This window comes from Mustela erminea, chromosome 2, assembly GCF_009829155.1.
Source record: "Mustela erminea isolate mMusErm1 chromosome 2, mMusErm1.Pri, whole genome shotgun sequence".
NCBI classification, from domain to species: Eukaryota; Metazoa; Chordata; class Mammalia; order Carnivora; family Mustelidae; genus Mustela; species Mustela erminea.
In genome coordinates this window covers 74,488,767-74,509,638 of record NC_045615.1, presented here as the reverse complement: position 1 = coordinate 74,509,638, position 20,872 = coordinate 74,488,767, and the positions used below count along the sequence as shown (strand labels likewise).

Genomic DNA, 20,872 nt, shown 5'->3' with positions numbered 1-20,872 from the left:
AGTCTTTTTTTTTTTTTTTAAAGATTTTGTTTATTTATTTGACAGAGATCACAAGTAGGCAGAGGCAGGCAGAGAAAGAGAGGAGGAAGAAGGCTTCCCACTGAGCAGAGAGTCCAATGTGGGGCTCGATCCCAGGACCCAGGGATCATGACCTGAGCCGAAGGCAGAGGCTTTAACCCACTGAGCCATCCGAGGCCCTCCAAGCTGTAGTCTTTAATAACTTGAACCTCTTAAAGAGGTTCAAGTTAGTGATAGAATGAAACCTTCAACTCTGATTCTTTAACTCCTTTAAATTAAACTTCTCTCATTCCTGTGAAAAGGAAATTTTATTTGTGGTGGTCAGTGTTCTAAATCCATACCAGGTAATTAGCTTAAAGAATAGAAAGCACTTTATGACTTAAATTTCAAAAAAGTTGATAATTATCCTAAATTGAACAACTATTTTCTTTCCCACTTTCTGGGGGAAAAAAAAAGAAATTTTCTACAATGTTTTTTACATTTGGCACAATTTTATTTTTTATTTATTTATTTTTTAAAAGGAAAGATTTTATTTATTTGACAGAGATCACAAGTAGGCAGAGAGGCAGGCAGAGAGAGGCGGAAGCAGGCTCCCCGCTGAGCAGAGAGCCTGATGCGATGCGATGCGGGGCTCCATCCCAGGACCCTGGGATCATGACCTGAGCGGAAGGCAGAGGCTTTAACCCACTGAGCCATCCAGGCGCCCCATTTGGCACAATTTTAGATTTAGTTGCTTTTCTGCTTGATCAAGGTAGAATGGGTAAAGGATATTCCCTCTAGGAGGTTAAAGTGGAAAGCTGGTGAAAGGTGGAAAAATTTATCTTTTCTTCTTCCTTAGCAAGTTGCTTTGTAAATTTGATGAACAAGTCCAGATTTTATTTTGTTGCAGTTTTATTTACTAAGCTTCTGTGTAAGGTAAAATAGTCCAGGGGTTTGTCATTTTAAGAATAATTTCCAATTTCAGAGAGATGCAGCACTTCTTTTTTTGTTTTTAAACCAGACCACATTTAACGATGGTAAAACAAATGCTGCCACTCAGGTGTTCCCAGGGTAGATTTTTTTCAAAGTGACGATGTCCTTGTAACTCTACCACTAGTCAGTGGTTTTGTTCCAACCAGAGGGTCATGTTTTGAGTTTCCATTTATATCTTTGACCAGAAAACACGTATCAGATCTTAGTCATCCCTCTCTATAGCCAGAACCACAGTAATATGGAAATAGTCAAAGTGATCTCAGTGTAGCTAATTAGGTACTCTCAGGAAGAAAGGATGACATTTCTAATAGTAATTTCTATAAATCAAGGTCAGTTGACTCAGTGGACACTTTGGATTGATTGATAATTCCAGATATTTGCACAATGGGGCACCTGGGCAAGCTCAGTGGGTTAGCCTCTGCCTTTGGCTCAGGTCATGATCTCAGGGTCCTGGCATTAAGTACCTTATTGGGTGCTCTGCTCAGCAGGGACCCTGCTTCCTTCTTTCTCTCTGCCTGCCTCTCTGCCTACTTGTGATCTCTCTCTGTCAAATAAATAAATAAAATCTTAAAAAAAAAGTCAAAGATGTTGTGGTATAGCAGAAACAGTATTTAACTTGGAGTCAAGGGCCCTGAGTTCTGCCCATTTATTCATGTGTTTCTCAAACAGACTCTCTGAATCTGTGAATCATTGGGAATATTTGCTAAAATGCAGATCCCCCAAATTCTGCCCACATCTATTAAATTACAGTCTTTAATGATGGCATATTGGGAAGCTGCATTTTATCAATCACCTGAAATGATTCTTATGTACTCTGAAGTTCAGTATTCTCTGTTCCTATTTCTGTTTTTGAAATTTTCCTTATCCTCAAAATGAAAACAAAATATTTCAGAATTTTAAGTTTAATGTATTCCCTAGCTCTGTTGATTCCTTTCATCCTTAAATACCATGATTTTGGGCATGAAAGTTATTTTGTTTAAAATATTATCACCTGGGCACCTGGGTGGCTCAGTGGGTTAAAGCTTCTGCTTTCGGCTCAGGTCATGATCCCAGGGTCCTGGGATCGAGCCCCACATCGGGCTCTCTGCTCAGCAGGGGGCCTGCTTCCCCCTCTCTCTCTGCCTGCCTCTCTGCCTACTTGTGATCTCTCTCTGTCAAATAAATAAATAAAAATCTTAAAAAAAAATTATCACCTGTATCACTGAAAAAAATTATAATTTATAAGTATAGTTAATGATTATCCTTAAGACATCGTAGCCATCTTTTACTTATTTGTGAAATTTTTTATCTAAAATTTCAGAATTTAGTGCTGTGTGATTTCACTTGTTCTTGATCTTAGCACACAAAGAAAAATATTTCTTCCCATAAAAAATACAGTATTAGTGTTATGTTACGCCCTTTAAAGAAGTTGTATGAGGGAGATGCTCACACAATTTTAATGACCGCACTGCCAACAAATCCTGTAATGATTCTACAGTCAGGTTTTATTTCAGCAAGATTTTGGTACTAAAGAAAAACACTGAAAATAAAACTGGAATGATTGAAAGGCTTTGAAGAGGGATGAAGAGAATAATAAAGTGAAATTATTGAGTGAGGTACTAAAATCAGAGATGATGATGAATTTTTACTCCTTTGTAAGTAATACAAGCTTCATAAGGGCAGCAGATTCTTATAAAATTCCTCTGAGTAGCATTTCAGCTTTTTTTTTTTTTTAAATTACTGCTCCTTATTAACATTTTTTAAAGCCTCCCATGGTATCCTGACTGAATTGCAGGAGGAAAACACATAATTCCTTTCTAAAAATAAGGAAACTATGGTGTGAAAGAATTTATTTTTTTAATGCACAGGAAGAAAGGGCCATATAGACCTAACTCAAGTATGCTCTATGTGGTTATCTAAGATAATATTAGAGGCCTGGGACCAATCACACTGTGTTTTCCTGTTCCCATGCCCCAAATATCTGCATATGTCGTATGCTAAAAGTTTTACACTGAAAAGATCATATTTAAATTTTTCATCAAAGATAATATTAATGGGAAAAGAATAAAAACAGGACATTCAGCTTGATGGCTTTAGCAGGAGCAGGAAGAAAGAATGTAATGACTTTTGTTTGGGAAATAATGTGATGTATGTAGATTAGCCATTTGTAAAAAGCACTGGCTGAACATTAATCTCCCTTTTCCCTCTATCATTATGGTACTCTCACAACCTGGACTCCTGACCTTGGGTTAGATTTGCAATTTTAGCTTTAGTAATTGGCTTTCTATTTAGAAGGAAATTATTTGTCTTTTTTTTCAAATTTTTGTTTAAATTCCAGTTAGTTAACATATAGTGTAATATTAGTTTCAGGAATAGAATTTAGTTTTCTTATCCCTAAAATACATTGTTAAAATAATAAAGAACTTAAATGAAGACCATGTATATGTATGTATACACACACACACACATATATATATGAACATTTCAAGGTGTATTTACCACTGCTTAAATATTGGCTTGTAACAACCAATTGAAAAAAATCACAGCTCTAGAGTTGTCATAATGTCAGATGTTAGTAGCATTTGTTTTTGAAAGTAGATAAATAATTATAAAATATTTGTAAGAACGCATAACATTGCAAAAATCAAACAGATTTGAGGTAACTTCTCCAATCGGCCCAATCTATGTGACCTCTTTATTAGACACATTACATTGTTCAGCATGTGCCTTCTGTGATGTATTTTCTTTGAATCCTCCTCATCATAGTTTTAAAACAGATAACCAAGGAATTCTCTAGCCAAAAGATGGAAGTATGGAAAGAACTTGGGATAGACACTTAAAATACAGTTTCAAATAAATTATTAGTTATTAGAAAATAATTAATGTACAGTCTACTGTTTGTATATGTTATCTGCAGGATGAAATTGTAAGTCTCCTCCAAAGGTGAATGATTGAATTCGTCTCTACTGTTACATTGCCTAATAAAAAATATTACTTAAAGTACATTTAGAACAGCTAGAATTTGAAACACTTTTGTTTCATGTTTACTAAGCTATATTGTTTACTAGTGTGAGTTTTTTGAGCATGAAATTTCTAGTTATGTCATGTGGAATTTTTCTAATTCCGATAGCCATTTAGAACTTGTTCCTGATTATAGATTAGTGGAGGTGAATTCTGTACCTTTAGGAAAGGAATATAACCTTATCTTTGTCTAACTGCTGTGATATTCCTTCTCTTTGACATCAACAGTAGCCAGAGTACTCCTACTAGGCCACATAGTGTGGAACAAACACAAATGGAACAAACACGAAATGATTTATGCACACTTAAGTGTGTCCTATATCTTATTAAGTGAAGATGAATTACTGTGTTATGAGGGGGCACATTCTCCCCCTCCCCCTCTTCATTCTTTGTAGATTTCAAGGGCTTGGTTTTAGGCTTATTGAAAATGTGTTTTAATGTATTACCACTGTTTTTGCACTTTCTGATGTCTGCTATATGATTGATCATTGCAGTGTTCCTGAGGAAATCTGGGTTGGATTCCAGTTTGGATGGAACACAGCATATACAGGGTTTAGATTTCTCTTTGTATTACTTGTTCATATGCGATTTATATTGAAAGATTTCCAGTTGTGTATGTCATATTCGAGATTTTGATATAGATGATTTAAGTCTCTATTTTCCTTTTGCCTGTGTGTCATTTTATGAGGTCACTAATGAACATTCTATTAAGGCACTTTGGTTAAAGCACTTTAGCTCAAAGAATGGCTTTTAGGGATCAATAATTATGGTGAATAAAGTAATGCATAATACAGAAAGGGATCATTTGTCATTAACTTCATAAATGCACACTGTCTTGTGGTTTAATGGACAAGCTTGCTCCAATCTATCACTCTATAGAGTATTGCCATTTATAGTCTGATTGCTGTTTTATCAGAAAGTCCCAAGGCAAAGAATTAAAAGAGTTTTTAAGAAGCCAGAGAAAGGCTATGAGATCTCACCCTTAAGCCTCAGGGAAATATTTTGCATAAAATCTGTTCCCTGATGCTTTTAAGTTTAGAATTGTGAAAGTCCTTTGATTTGTCGTAATTTGATTCTGCCAAAGTGCTGAAAGGTCAAATGTGAAAGACAATTAAGTAACTTGGATACTGAAAGGCTTGTTGTTCCTAAACTTAAGTGGTGTACATTCCACTGATAAAAAGTGCATAGTTGTTCCTATCTGTGTAGACAGAAAATTTTGAGAAAAGACTGTATTGCAGTGTTTTACAGTTACGGCTTATGTAGCAATATAATTGTCAATCTATTTAGAAGTCAAAGATTTAATTTTAAACTACTTAAGAAATCTTTTAATCTGTTTCTATAATTAAATGGTCAGAAAGTAGTCTGATATAAACAGAAGAAGCCTTCTAAAATTTTTGCAGATCAATGAGCAGGACTTTCTTTTCATAATATTTCTTGTTCCTTTTGTAGCAGAAAGAGGGGATCCAAATGCTAAACTTGTTATCTAGATCCTATCTCATTTTAAAAATGAAGTCACCAAAGATTTGAGATATTAACCAACTTGCTGAACTTTACATGAATAAATGATAATACAATTCAAGTATTTTGATTTGGAAAGAAAATCTAAAAGTCACAAAAAAGAGGAAATTATAGATGAAATAATTCCCAAATCCAAAATAATAATACAATTTTTGTCTCCAGTTGCTTAAAAAAACCTATCTACTACTTTCATATATTCTGGAAAATTATCAATTCTTAAGTGTTCACAACAAGTAAAGGATTGCCTGCTTTATGTAATTATGTGTATGTTCTAAAATGAATCAATAACATTAAATCAACATTTCAATTTCAGGTAAATTTTTTACTGCAGAATTTTTTCTTTAGGCTCTCAAATATTTTCTATTTATTTTGATTGATATTAATATTTACTAATAATTATTGATTATAATTTCCTTGAACCTATATATTATTTGCAGATAATATATTTAGTGCTTTGCCTTTCATTCAGGAATACACCTGTATTTAATTTAGTCTTTTAAAACAATCTCGTTCAAAAAGGTTTTTATGTTTTCTTCATGTAGATCCTTCAGATTAAGCCTATGTATTTTTATATTTCATATATTTTTACTATTGTGAATGGGGGTCCTATTTTTTTTTAGATTTGTATGTTTAGAGAGAGCACAGAGGGGAGAGACAGAGAGAGGCAGTGAGAATCTTAAGCCAAGACCAATGCGGGGTTTGATCTCATGACCCTGAGAAGAGAACTGAACCGGAACCAAGTTCCACATTCAGATGACTGTGCCACCCAGATGCCCAACGAATCGGGGTCTTTTAAAATGGTTTGTTACTGATTACTGTTATCTAAATATTTGGATTATTTCTGCTTTTTCTTCCTGTGCTTTGCAGTTAGGTTCTTCTAAATCTGATGTGGTTTTAGAATATAGGTGTGGTTCGGTGGGATGAGGTCTGGAGCCAACCACCAAGAAAGAATTCTTGAGACCTCTTTGGTGTAAAATGGTAGTTTCATTAAAGCACGGGGACAGGACTGCTGGACAGAAAGAGCAGCTGCACTGAGATTGTGAGGGGGTGACTGATTATATACTTGGGAGTTGGGGGAAGTAAGGAAAAGGGAGGCCTTGCCATTGTCAAGTTAAGGTTTTGTTCCCCCCTTGCCTTCCCCCAAGCAAGGTATTAACATTAAGATAGTTGGGAGAGTCCTGGAAGAATGTCCCTCCCCAAGAGTGGAGATGGGGGGGAGGTTGCAGGGTGTCCATTTATGCTTTATCTTCAGCTAGCCTTCTGCTCCTTCATCAAATCTAGTTCTTTGGTTTATTAAATTATATAGAATATCCCCTTGATTTCAGGTGCCTCAGTGGGGTACAGTTGGTTAAGCCTCTGACTCTTGGTTTCAGCTGAGGTTATCATCACAGGGCCCTGATCTCAGGGTGGTGAGATTGAGCCCCATGTCCAGCTCTGTGCTCAGCACAGACACTGCTTCCGACTCTATCCCTCTCTCCCATCCTTCTCTCTCTCTCCCTTTCCCTCTCTCAAATAAATAAATAAATCTTTAATAATTAAAAAAAAAAGACTATTTGCATGATTTCGACAAAACCTATTTTCCTGTTTATCTATTTCAAGATAAGATTTTAGTGTTGAAATGTGACAACCTTGACTTGCTTGCATTATGAATGGGAATCCCTTTGGTATTTAGCATTGGGTAATTTTTTAATAAGTTGTATTTATCACATGGTTGGCTCATTTTATTCCTAGATTAACTTATTTTATTTTATTTTATTTATTTTTTTTTTAAGATTTTATTTATTTATTTGACAGAGAGAGAGACAGGCAGAGAGAGAGAGAGAGAGGGAAGCAGGCTCCCTGCTGAGCAGAGAGCCCGATATGGGACTCGATCCCAGGACCCTGAGATCATGACCTGAGCCGAAGGCAGCGGCTTAACCCGCTGAGCCACCCAGGCGCCCCAACTTATTTTATTTTTAATCAAAAGCCTTTTCACCAACTGGGATAGTACTATATTTTCAAACTTGACCTATTAATGTAATTATTATATAAATAACTCTTATTTACTGGAATAATCATTTCTCCTTTCGTGTTTCCTTCCTTCCTTTTCTCTCTGCTTCCTTCTTCAGTGAACATACATTATGTGCTTGTCATGGATTTTTTTTTTTTTTTTTAAGATTTTATTTATTTTTTTGACCCAGAGGGAGACGGTGAGAGAGGAAAGACAAGGACTGGGAATGGGAAAGGGAGAAACAGGCTTTCCGCTAAGCAGAGCCCACGTAGACTTGAGCCCAGGGTCCTGGGATCATAAAGTGAATGGAAGGCAGACTCTTAACAATAGAACCACCCAGGTGCCCCCCCCCCTTTTTAAAAAATTGAATTTTAGTTAGTTAACATACAATATTGATTTCTGTAGTAGAATTCAGTGATTCATCACTTCATACAACACCCAGGGCCATCACAGATGCTCTCCTTGATACCCATTGCCCATTTAGCCCGTCCTCCACCCTGCTTCCATCAGCATTCTGTTCCTTAACATTAAGAGTCTCTTATGGTTTGTTTCCCTCCCTCTTTTCTTTTCCCCCCTTCCCATATGTTCCTCTGTTTTCTTTCTTAAATATGGATTATTCTTTTAATGTAAAATTTAAAATCTTATTATAATGTTAGTTGATGAAGTGGAGCTTTCATTGGATAATATTTTCTTTAGAATATTCTTCAAAAAAGTATGTGAAATACTTAATAACTTTGTTTTTTTTTTTTTAAGATTTTATTTATTTACTTGACACAGAGAGAGAGATCACAAGTAGGCAGAGAGGCGGAGGGGCGGTAAGCAGGGTCCCTGTTGAGCAGAGAGCCCGATGAGGGGCTCAATCCCAGGACCCTGAGATCATGACCTGAGCCAAAGGCAGAGGCTTAACAACTGAGCCACCCTGGGGGCTCCACTTATTAACTTTTTAAAGAAACTGTGTTCTGTAATACAAATAGAAACTAGCTTTGTAGTATCTGGCAATTCTCCCCAAATGCGGTTAAGCCATATTTCACAAGACACATGGAAGTCTACTGAAACAAAAATAAGGAAATTTCTACAAAGTAGTTGTTAGTGTGGAAACCAACCTCATTTCCCACAAGAGAAAGACTTTTAATATAAATGTACTTTAAAGCACTATTTTAGAGAAAAATAATGGGAAATAGTTTAGAAAACTAATTTTAACACTTGCACAGGCTTTTTTCGAACAGTAGAACTTCATTTCGTGACAATTATCCTAAGCATGTCTCTATTGTTTAGTTATTATTTATCATCTATTATTTTAGTTAAGGAAAACTACACAGAAAAATAATTTTGGGACATCTACAAATAATCTTTAGTGTGACTAATCCTTTTGGTAGGAAGCACACCCCTCTCACAAATTATTGCTAGTCAAAATTAGACAAATGCATTAGACAATGCTTCTTATTTCTATGATTTAAATATACAGAGCTGTTTCAGAACTAAATGAAAATATCATGAACAAAGAGTTATTTGACAATTGAGTATATTTAGAATATAAGAATGTCCTGTTATAGATTTCATCTGTAGGAAAATAATTCCACGTGGATAGGTGATTTCATTATGTTGATGGTAATGTATGTTGGGATAAACTGAGGAAAGTTGCTTCACATCTCTTTTTTTCAGTATTCCTATAGTGTTAAGACTCATGATGAGGGTATCTCACTTCTGCTTTTTATTTGGGAAAAGAAAAATTGATTACCTAACCATTTGATCCAGTATATTGAATCCCGTGGTGAAATTTTTGGTATTACTAATATTCAAAGAAATGCAAATAAGCAATAATGAGGCAATTTTAACATCTTTTAAATTAGGTATAACCATTAAAACTGATAATAGCTTAATGCTGGCAAATTCCCAATAAAGCTAAAACATTAAATGTGAATTCATATACGTCTTGAAAACAATTTGGTGATATATGTCATAAGCCATAGAAGAGTTTACACTTTTTGACTCTATAATTCTACTCTTGAGACTTTATCCTAAAGAAACTCTTCAAAAAAAGGAAAAAGAGCTAGGGGCATAAAGAAGCTTATTACAGCAAAGAGTATAGTGAAAAATGGAGAATAAATTTAACACTAACATGGAATGATTAAGTAAATCACATTATGGTGTTAGGTAAATATTATGAACATGGTTCAACATGGAAAAGTGTTTGTGATATCAGGCTAAGTGGCAAAAAAGTAAAAAGCAAAATTCTGTGTACCTGTGCCTAGAAACCCATATAGATAATACACTGGAGAGAAAAGTTAAAAAATGGAAATAACTGGCTTTAGATGTATAAATTATAGATTTTTTCTTCTAAAATGTATTTTAATGTTTCAAATGTATGTCTTGCATTTTAGTGGCTAATTGGCTAATGGTTATTGATGATGTATTAAAATATTCATGAAAAGCTAATTCCTTCCTGCAGTTCATAGTTTAAGCCCCATCCATTTCCTGTTTAACAGTACGGATTCTTAGCACTATCTGAAACATACACAGCATTTGATGGTTTCAGTGAATCTGCTGTGGAGGTAAATATGATCTAGTCCATCAGTTAGGTTTGTTTAGCTGATAAAATATGTTCTACATATTTCATCTATTTATATAAAAATAATTTACATAATTCCAAAATGCATCTCTATTTGCTTACAACAGTAGCATATGTATAGTCACAAAGGTGGTTAAACTTTGGAGTTGTAAGGCTAGGGTATATTATTTGATAAAGAAAAATATATACCATGAAAATAAAATAGGGAATTAAATAAATATGCACATATACACATGAATCTCTATTTTATCCTTTTCTCAGTATATATTCAGGGTACTTAGATATTTTGGGAGCTTAGCAATCATGCAGATCAAGGGTTGTAAATCCAAGTCCTGTAAGGGCCAGACAAAGAGCATAAAAAAACAAAGGGTTTCACTTACAGTATGTGAGCTGACCAAAGAGAGCAGCAGTGGCTCAGGTCTTGCTGTTTGCTGTGGGACAATACAGGTAGAGTATTCAAAAGAAGCCAGACAGGTACCTTGAGTTTTATGTAAAAAGTCTTTTTAGCATCGAAATTAATTCATATTAAGGAATTGAAATCACAGGGAGTCAAACAAAATCCATTTATTTGCATGTCATGTCCAGCTTGGAGTAGCCAGTTTGTGGTTTTAGTATAAATCATTTTATTTTATTAATTTATTCTGCTTTAGAAATAAAGCATGAAACTCAAAGAAGTGAAATGACTTGTCTAAGATTACAGCAAATTGGTCACAGATCTGCCTCAGAACCAAGTCTTAATTCATCTGAGCCTTGGTTCTTTGTCTTTTTCTGGCAAGACTGAATTTTTTTTTTTTTTTTTTTTTTGTGGTCTACTAAGGAAGAATTCTTTAAATACCTTTAAATGTCTGTATGGAAAGATATAAAAGTATTTATAGCTACAGAAGATAGGGAATATTTTATTTGTCTAGAACAATTAATTTTAGTACTATGCTTCTAAAACTACTTTTGCACAAATTTTCTTAAGCTCAAATTTCCCCTGAAAGTCAAACAAACAACTACAGTCCCTACTTCTCCCTCAGATAAACAGGTACAAACAGCAATTGTGAAGCATTCTGCCAATATTAGAGTAAGTGATTCCTCTTAAAAAGGGGCATCATAAAGAAAAGCAGGAACTTAGTCATCTTTTTAAACCCCAAGTGACTAGCTTTTGAGACACTATTTTAAATGGAATTGTTGAGCTGCCTAGCTCATGTATCAAATCTCCAAGAAAGAAGGACTCAGAACATTGAGCCCTGGATCTGGATAAGTACCTTATTCTGAGTCTTCCTTTTTTTGTCTTACTCAGTCTAGTCCATCTTCCTCATCAGAGGTGAATGTCTAAACCAAAGGCCTCCAAATGAGGAGCACCCAGCGTACTGCTGCCCATTCACAACGATACCACAGGATTTTTGTAAGAATTTAGAGAAGTGCAGTGGACATCTTCCAGGCATTGTCAAAACTACTATCTCAGGGTAGTTCACAGCTTTAGTATTAGATTATGCTACAGTTCCTTTTGATGATGACATCTTATCTTTTCATAGGTGAGTTTTCAGTAGTGACTGTGACAAAAAGCATGAAATGAAATGGGACTTGAAATGAGGGTGGTAGCATCCAGTGTGATCTTGACTCTTGAGTAATAGCGTGGTGCCCATCAAGTAATATACATCCCATTGGCAAATAATTATGGTTGCTTATGAATGAAATATTATGCATTTTTTCTTCAAATGTATGTATGATTATTTTTCAAATGATTACTGACTTGTTAGGACATAAGTACTTATTAAGTTGTTTGAACCTAATTACTTAATAAATGGAAATCTTAAGAATTTCTTTTGGTCTAAAGGTATCAGGAAAAAAATTACTGAGATACAAATGGTGCCATGAATCCAGGAGACTTGGGACTATCTGGATAAGCCTTTTAGCTTCGATTTCAATATTTAAATGTTCTCCCAATTCTTTTTAACTTATTTTAGACCATTTCCTTATTTTAATTCTCTATTTTCTGTAGAATGGTAATCATTATCTCTTGATCATGGTATATCCAGTTGGTACTTTGCGGACTTACTTTCCAACCTGCGATTTTATACATATACTTTCCACATGTGGCAGTATAATTTGTTGAGATACTAATTTGTGTTTTGTTACCTCTTTTCCCCCCTCCCTTGTCCAAAAAGGTTCTCAGACATTTTTTGATCTTTGAATAAGGGAGTGGGAGTTTCTTCTAATCAAAAAATAGAAGCCATTGATAGACAAAATGTTTTCCTGATTTTATTTTATTCAGAAGGCCAAAATCCTTGAGAGATGTGTTTAGGATTGAAGGAGAGCAAGAAGGGGACTGTGTTGAGGGTAGGGAGGAAAGAGAAAAGGAGAATGCATTGGTTCTCTAGGGCTACTGCAAAAAATTAACACAAACTTGATGGGTTGAAACAACAGAAATTTATTCTCTTACAGTTCTGGATACCACAAGCACAGAATTCATGTGTCAGCAGGGTTGCTTCCTTCAGAAAGCTCTGAAGGAGAATCTGGTTCCACACCATTGTCCTAGCTTCTGGTAGTTGCTATAGTTCTTAGGTGTTCCTTGACTTATAGACACATCACTCCAGTCTTTGCTTCCATCATCCCATAGTATTCTTCCGTTTCTGTGTCCTCTCTTCTTCTTATAAAAGCATTTGCACTGAATTTAGAACTCACCCTAAACCCAGGATGATTTCATCTTGAGATCCTTAACTAATTATATCTGCAAAGACCCTATTTCCAATTAAAGTCACATTCCAAGGGCTTGGGTGGACATGAATTTTGGGGGGACACTATTCAACCCCCTACAGAGAATCATACCAAGACTGAGAATGGAAGCAATTGGCAAGTAAAGAATACTGTGGATCTATACTTTCTCTTTGGCAGTGCCCACATGAGTGGGGAACTGGGAAAGGGGGTGAAGGGGTTCCTATTTCACCAAGTTGGAGAAAAGTTAGGTATCAGGGGTGTGGCATAAACCAAAATTCTCCTGCCCAAACTTGGCACAGAAAGAGTAATCCCCTGCATCAAGGGACCACACAAGCTTGAACTGTATTTGATTTGAATAAAGTAATTTCACAATTTTTGCATATCCAAGTGTGTAAAACGTAGTGTCATTACAAACACACTTATTCCACGCATTCTCCAAGGCTGAGCTCAAATTCTTTTTCCGTCACCAAACCAAGCTAAAGTTATTCCTTTCTTCTTTGTAGTGATTGTCACTTTTGGTAGTTAATTTTGTATTGCCTCATATCCTTTCTCCCTTCTCAATACTTGCATTTTAAGCAGGTGAAGCTATTTGTCATTTCACATCTTTATCTTGTTTTGCTACTATATTAGATTTTAGTTCCTTTAAAGAAGGGATTCTGTTTTTCAGTCTTGGTAGCCATCACATTTCTTATCATCATACGCTCAATACATAGGGATTTAATTTTGTTTATTGCTTGTACCTTTTGTTCCTGGTATTCATACCTCTCCCTGTTTATTCCTTAATATACTTTAAATATATATTTAAAAGCATGATAGTCTCTGGTATTTTTCCAATGCAAGCAAATTATTTGCATTTTTATAAGAGCGTGTTCAGCTGGAAAATATTCCTTATGATTTCAACCAACCCATCCCAAGACAAATGACAAGTGAAAAAAGTAGGTTTTGCTTTCTAAGTCCCTAGGCATTTCAGGTGCATTAGGATTGCTTCCTTTTGTGTTGAGCAGCATTGCTAGCCAACCTTGGCAGTTTCTGAATTTCACAATCTAGTTTGCTTTATCAGCAGTATATGGCAGTGAGCTCTAAGTGAGAAATAAATTACAATCTGATATACAAACAAATCCTCTGGGGCTCAGTAGGTGTTCCTATAGGGAACTGATTTCTTTTCCTTGGTGTGTAACTTATATTGGAACTGGAAATAATTCAAAATTTAGGGAAAATTAATCTCAAAATACTTCAGTCATTTTCAAAGAAAACTCAATTAGTCTTTCACATCTAAGACAAGAGAGCATTTTCATTTTTTTCTGTTTGGAAACAGCAGCAGACTTAATACCAAGTGAGAACTCCTGATATCAGTGAAACTTTTCTTCAGATCCAAAATATTCCGTGCCCAGAGTGGATTTGAATAGCTCCCAGGAAATCTATATGTCATGTTCTATGGGTAGACCATCAGATTTCAGATCTGGCATTATCTTTGACTTGACATGTATATTTCTTATTTAAACCTGAGAAACTTAAGAGTTGGTAATATGCTTTTTAGTTATCCAATTGTGTTTATTTAACTGAACTTACTCAAAATGACTAGTGTTAGAGTATTTTTAATCAACTTATAAGGAAAATAAGTATCTGAGATTTTCTTCCCAAATTATACATTCTTTTTTTGTCATGTTTTGTTTCAAGTTTTTATTTAAATTCTGGTTGGTTAACATATAGTGTAATATTGATTTTTAGGAGTGGAATTTAGTGATCTGTCACTTACATACAACACCCAGTGCTCATCACAAATGCTCTTACCCGTCACCCATTGAGCCCATCCCCCCACTCACCTCACCTCCAGCAACCTTCAATTTGGTCTCTGTAGTTAAGAATCTCTTATGGTTTGTGAATCATAAGAGATTCTTAACTACAGAGACCAAATTGAAGGAGTATGCTGAGTGAAATAAGTCAAGCAGAGAGAGTCAATTATCATATGGTTTCACTTATTTGTGAAGCATAACAAATAGCATGGAGGACATGGGGACTTAGAGTGGAGAAGGGAGTTGGGGGAAATTGGAAGGGGAGGTGAACCATGAGAGACTATGGACTCTGAAAAACAATCTGAGGGGTTTGAAGGGACGGGGGGTGGGAGGTTGGGGTACCAGGTGGTGGGTATTATAGAGGGCACGGATTGCATGGAGCACGGGGTGTGGTGCAAAAATAATGAATACTGTTATGCTGGAAAAAAAAAAAAAAAAAGAATCTCTTATGGTTTACCACCCTCTCTCTTTTCTTCCCCCTCCTCTTCCTCTACATTCATCTGTTTCGTTTCTTAAATTCCACATCTAAGTGAAATCATATGGTGTTTGTCTTCCTCTGACTTATTTTGTTTAGCATAATATACTCTAGCTCCATCCATATTGTTGCAAGTGGCAAGATTTCATTCTTTTTGATGGCTGAGTAATATTGCAATATATATGTATATATATGTGTGTATGTGTGTCACATATCGTTAGAACTGGAATACCACATGTGATAGTGTGTGTGTGTGTGTATATATATATATATATATATATATATATATATATACTGCATATATATATGTACTTCATACACACACACACACACACACACACACACACATATACATATACTTCTGTATCCATTCATCAGTCAGTGGACATTGGACATTCAGACTCTCCATAATTTGGCTATTGATAATGCTGCTATAAATATCAGGGTACATGTACCCCTTCAAATCAATATTTTTTTTTAATCATTTGGGTAAGTATCTAGTAGTACAATAGCTGGATTGTAGGCCAGTTCTGTTTTTAACTTTTTGAGGAAACTCCATACTGTTTTCCGGATGGCTGCACCAGTTTGTATTCCCACTAACTGTGTAAGGGAGTTCCCGTTTCTCCATATCCTTGCCAACATCTCTTGTTTCCTGTTTTGTTAATTTTAACCATTCTGACAGCTGTTAGATGGTATCTCATCGTAGTTTTGATTTATATTTCCCCAATGATCTGTGATGTTGAGCATCTTTTCAGGTGTCTGTTAGCCACCTGGATATTTTCCTTGGGAAAACATCTATTCATGTCTTGTGCCCAATTCTTAACTGGATTATTTTTTTTTTAATTTTTATTTTTTTGGGGGGTATTGAGTTTGATAAGTTCTTTATAGATTTTGGGTACTAGTCCTTTATCAGATATGTCATTTGTGAATATCTTCTCCCATTCCATAGGTTGGCTTTTGTTTTGTTGACTGTTTCCTTTACTGTGCAGAAGCTTTTTATCTTGATGAAGTCCCCATAGTTCATTTTTGCTTTTGTTTTACTTGCCTCCAAAGATGTGTCTAGTAAGAAGTTGCTGTGGCCTCAACAAAGTTGAGATAAAGAGGACATATCTTAACATCGTAAAGGCCGTTTATGAAAGATCCAGCTAGTATTAGCGTCAGTGGGGAGAAAGTGAGAACTTTTCCTCTGCATTCAGGAGGAAGATGAGGATGTCCACTCTCACCATTGTTATTTAATAAAGTACTGGGAGTCCTAGACTCAGCAACCAGAAAACAAAAAGAAATAAAAGGCATCCAGATTAGCAAGGAAGAAGCTGAACTTTCACTATTTGCAGACAACACAATACTCCATTGTAAAGAACCTTAAAGACTTCACAAAAAATGTTGCTAGAACTGATACATGAATTCAGCAAAATCACAGGATACAAAATCAATGTACGGAAATCTGTGGCATTTCTATACACCAATAATTGAAGCAGCAGAAAGAGAAATCAAGAAATTAATCCCATTTATAATTGCACCAAAACCCACAAGATAACCTAGAAATAAACCTAACCAACGAGATAAAAATCAGTACTCTGGAAACTATAGAGCACACCATGAAAGAAATTGAAGATGACACAAAGAAACAGAAAAACATTCCATGCTCATGGATTGGAAGAACAAATATTGTTAAAATGTCTATCCTGCCCAAAACAATCTACACATTTTATGCAATCCCTGTCAAAATACCACCAGCATTTTTCACAGAGCTGGAACAAACAATCTTCAAACTTGTATGGAACCACAAAAGACCTCGAATAGCCAAAGCAATGTTGAAAAAGAAAATCAAAGCTGGAGGCATCACTATTCTGGACTTCAAGTTCTATTACAAAGCTGTAGTCATGAAGACAGTGTGGTACTGGCACAAAAACAGAAACATAGGTCAATGAAACAGAATAGAAAACCCAGAAATGGACACACAACTCCACAGCTCTAGGACAACTAATATTTGACAAAGCAGGAAAGACTATCCAGTGGAGAAAGAGAGTCTTTTCAACAAAGGGTGTTGGGAAAACTGGACAGCAACATGAAAAAGAGTGAAACTGGACCACTTTCTAACAATACACAAAAACAAATTTAAAGTGGATGAGAGACCTAAATGTGAGATAGGAAACTATCACAATCCTAGAGGAGAACACACAGGGAATCTCTTTGCCAAATTATACATTTTTAATTGCCTCAAAAAAATATAAGTATTTCCCCGTCCTTATCATAATATAAAAAGCCATTTCTCCCTTAAATTAGGAAAGTGAATCTATTTCTGTACAATTTGCTTTTTTTTTTTTTTTTTTTTAAATGTAACAACTTCCCTTAACTTCTGCTCCTAATAGTGAAATCTGTATAGCTCAATCTTTTAGCCTCTGACTCCAGGATGAGCAGTGCCTCAGTTTTGAATTTGTGACCAATAATGAATATTTGGTAATTTTACATGAAACTTATTTTCTTTTTGGAAGTTGGAAAATCCAAAATTGTATGGTCCACATTCCCCAAAACATCAATCTGACAGAATTATCCCTTTAGATGGTTTCTGAAATACATTTTGAACTTAGTCCAGGACTCTAGGTTCATTTCTGTAAGGCTTGTGTTTTCTACAGAAGGTAAGAAGACATGTCTTATTTCTAAGAACAGCTATGCCTTGAGGACTATGGTTTTAGTAAGTGGTTTTTGTTTTAGTAATCTTAATGATATCTTGATAATTCGTTTAGTCCTTTAGTTTCTTTGTATTCCCATAGAACTCAATTTTGGCTACTGAGCTCACTATATCTACTTGGAGTTCTTTGATGCCCTGTATTCCTGGTCTCTGTATACGGCCTTGTTAGACTTCCCTACCCCCACTCCTGCTGCACTCGGCCTCATAATGACTTTTTTAGAATTGTTTCTATTTTGTGACCGCAACTTCATTCTGAAACTCAATTAAACTTACAGAAGAAATGAGGAAAATAGAACCCAAAGAAAGGCAACAAGTGAGGGCACAGAGTAGTAGGATATGAGAGCAGATTCTCTAAATTCAGAAAGATTCAGTGGGTAAGGAAGCAACCCACATTAGAACAGGGGTGGTCTTCTCACTGTTGGCATTGCTGGTTTCATGGTTTCTACAGCTTCCATGGGGCCATCTTTCACTTTCCTAAAGACTGCATATTTTCCATCCAGCTAGCCAGAAGGACCAATAAAACTCTAAAAACATTTGTATTGGGTCAAAACATTTGCTTAGACAAGGTGCTAGGACTGGTGTGCTTCCAAAGATGCTCTCAGCAGAGTCTTTGTCCTGGAAGATGGCTTTCCACCAGTGTCACTGTTGCATGTGAAATGAAATCATCACTCATGTATGAAAACAGAGTAGTCATTCTGTGAATATAGAAATCGTGTCACATAGCCCTTTCCCTCTCATTCTCAAAGACCAAACATTTTCTGCCACTTTTAGAATTTGTTTGAAAAGAGCTTGAAACAAACAAAAAATCCACCAAAACAAGGTCCATTGTCAATCATTATATCAAATTGTTCAATAGTAAGTTGGTCCTAATGGGAACCAACTCAGCATTTTCATGGTGGCAGCTCTAAGAAATAACATGTGCAAAGTGCCTTGACCCACCCCTTCTTTGGATCTGCACCTAAGTCTGTTATCTTCTTTTGGATGTTGTACATCTTTCTGCCTGGAGTCTTACAACCTGAGGGTGATTCATGATCCTTAGCACTGCTATTTCCCTAGTGGGGGAGGTGGTCTCAGGCTCAGACCTCCCCCATCCACTGTGAACTATTGTGTTGTGCACTTGGTCAAGGGATTTAGCACACTTTATGTCCCTAGATCTTGTGTTCTGATTTAGAATTCGAAGAGATGGATCCAATGACACTGATTATGGGAAAAAACCAATTATTTGGAGAATGAATACATTTACAGTAAAGATAAAGAAGTGGAGAAATACAAGAGGATTCTTTTTTGTGTATGAAATAAAAAGTGTCAGACTTTGTTTCAAATGATTACCTTTGTAATTAAATGTGTAGTTTAGTATAATTACAAATGATTAATTCTGAAGCCTAATAGGATTTCTTATGTTCACGCAGTGAGTTTTGGTCGATGTTCCAACTGGTATGTCCTGGACTGGCACCCATTCCTGCTCTCTTATTTAGAAGACCAGTTTTTCATTGGTGAGGAAGTATTCTCTGTGCGTATCGTTCCAATTTTAGTATATGTGCTGCCGAAGCGAGCACTCTCTGTGCGTAAAAACTGAAAAGTTTTAATACAAAGAAGTGATAACAGAGTGTTGATATTTTGGCTTTTATCGTCTCATCTTCTCTTCCTATATAAGATTTAGAGCTTGCACAAATTGAATGAAACTGAGTTTAAAGACCAGTACTGAAAATCTCATGTAAAAATCTTGGTATCTGTCTTCTCTTGAGAAAAGTGGAAGCAGAAACCATGCTTGGTTGACATTCCCAGGCTCTTAACCTGCTCCCTTTAGGGCAGAGTGTTGTGGTCTCTCTTGTCCTGAGCACCACAGCCCTGGAAACTTTTGTTGTCTCTCAAATTGTTCTTACATCTAGCCTGTTTCACCTACATATGTTACCTTTAAAGCCCTCAGAGACATTTGGGAGCCAACTTCGTCATGTTAGCCTCCTGTTCTCTCAGAAAATTCCTCATGGTACATTTTGCTTCTATAATACAGGCATTGCAGAAAACAACAGCATCCTTAATATAACATAATACCCAGAACCTGCAAGCTTTGATAACCTCCTGGGAAGAGGAATCAGATGCCCATGGACCCAGCTTTTTCCTTGTTATTCCCATGCTCTAATGACTAGTGCCATCACTACAGTGACTGACCACATGGCACACAGCCCCTCTTTTAAGTGGGCACTGATCTTCCTGGCCACTTACATTGACTTGAATCCTGACTTTCTTTTTTTCTTAATACAACTGAGAAAACCTGAGGTTTTCAAACATCTTCCTCAATAGTGAGAAAGAACAAAGGAAAATAGATGCAGCAGAGATGAAATCTAAACTTTCTTGATTACAAGAGAGCTTGTTCCTTGGAGGTAACAGACCCCATCGGATTTGATATGAAGTGATAATTGCAACTCCTGTTTCCTGAGTGCTTACCACCTGCCAGTTGCTATATTGGAGTGAACTTTATCTATTTATTTTTATTAAATCATTACAAAATTTCTGTAAGGTAAAGGTATTTTTCTCTCATTTGCCAACCGGGAAACTGAAGTTAAAAGTTAAAGTAACTAGCAATACGTAACACACCTTATTAATCAAAAGGCTGGACTTTAACCCTAGATCTGATTGTGAAGCAGGCACTTCCGTTATTTTGCAGTACTGAGAAAAATATTACTGTAAGCCTTTCCCTTCTTTGCTACAGGCCCATTTCCTCCAAACTGTCAACCTCTTCTTTAACATCTGTTCCTCATATGCCAGCTGGTATGTTGAAATCCAGAATGAATGAGGTTTCACTCTTCCGTAAGAGTCTTTCCAGTTGTGTTCTTTAGATTAAGATGCGTCCTTTTCGACTGCTCTGTGGGTGAACTTCCAGCCCCACCTAAAGGAGATTGGCCTCTTATGTTCCTAATATCTTACAAGTGCAGTGTTGGCCTTTACATTGTGATAATGTCACTGATGCTGAAATATGTGGGAAATGTTTCTTCACAGGATCCAGAGTGGGAGAGAGTAAATCTGTCCATCCCATGTGAGAAACCAGGGTGGGCTATAAGGGAATGTGACTGTGTCACAGGAGGGATAAACCTTAGTTGCTGAGTTCTCTGTCAGCGCAGGTGGGGAATGTGGAGATGGGCTG

At 36.0% G+C, this 20,872-nt stretch overlaps 1 long non-coding RNA gene across 1 annotated transcript in view; it reads left to right on the top strand.

The window, feature by feature from the left end:
- LOC116584635 overlaps positions 1-19,217 on the top strand; it is a 29,887-nt gene extending 10,670 nt beyond the window's left edge. The window contains exon 3 of the long non-coding RNA XR_004283267.1: positions 19,140-19,217. This is a non-coding gene — a long non-coding RNA (uncharacterized LOC116584635). The remainder of the gene's footprint in view (positions 1-19,139) is intronic.
- The last annotated feature ends 1,655 nt before the right edge of the window (positions 19,218-20,872 follow it).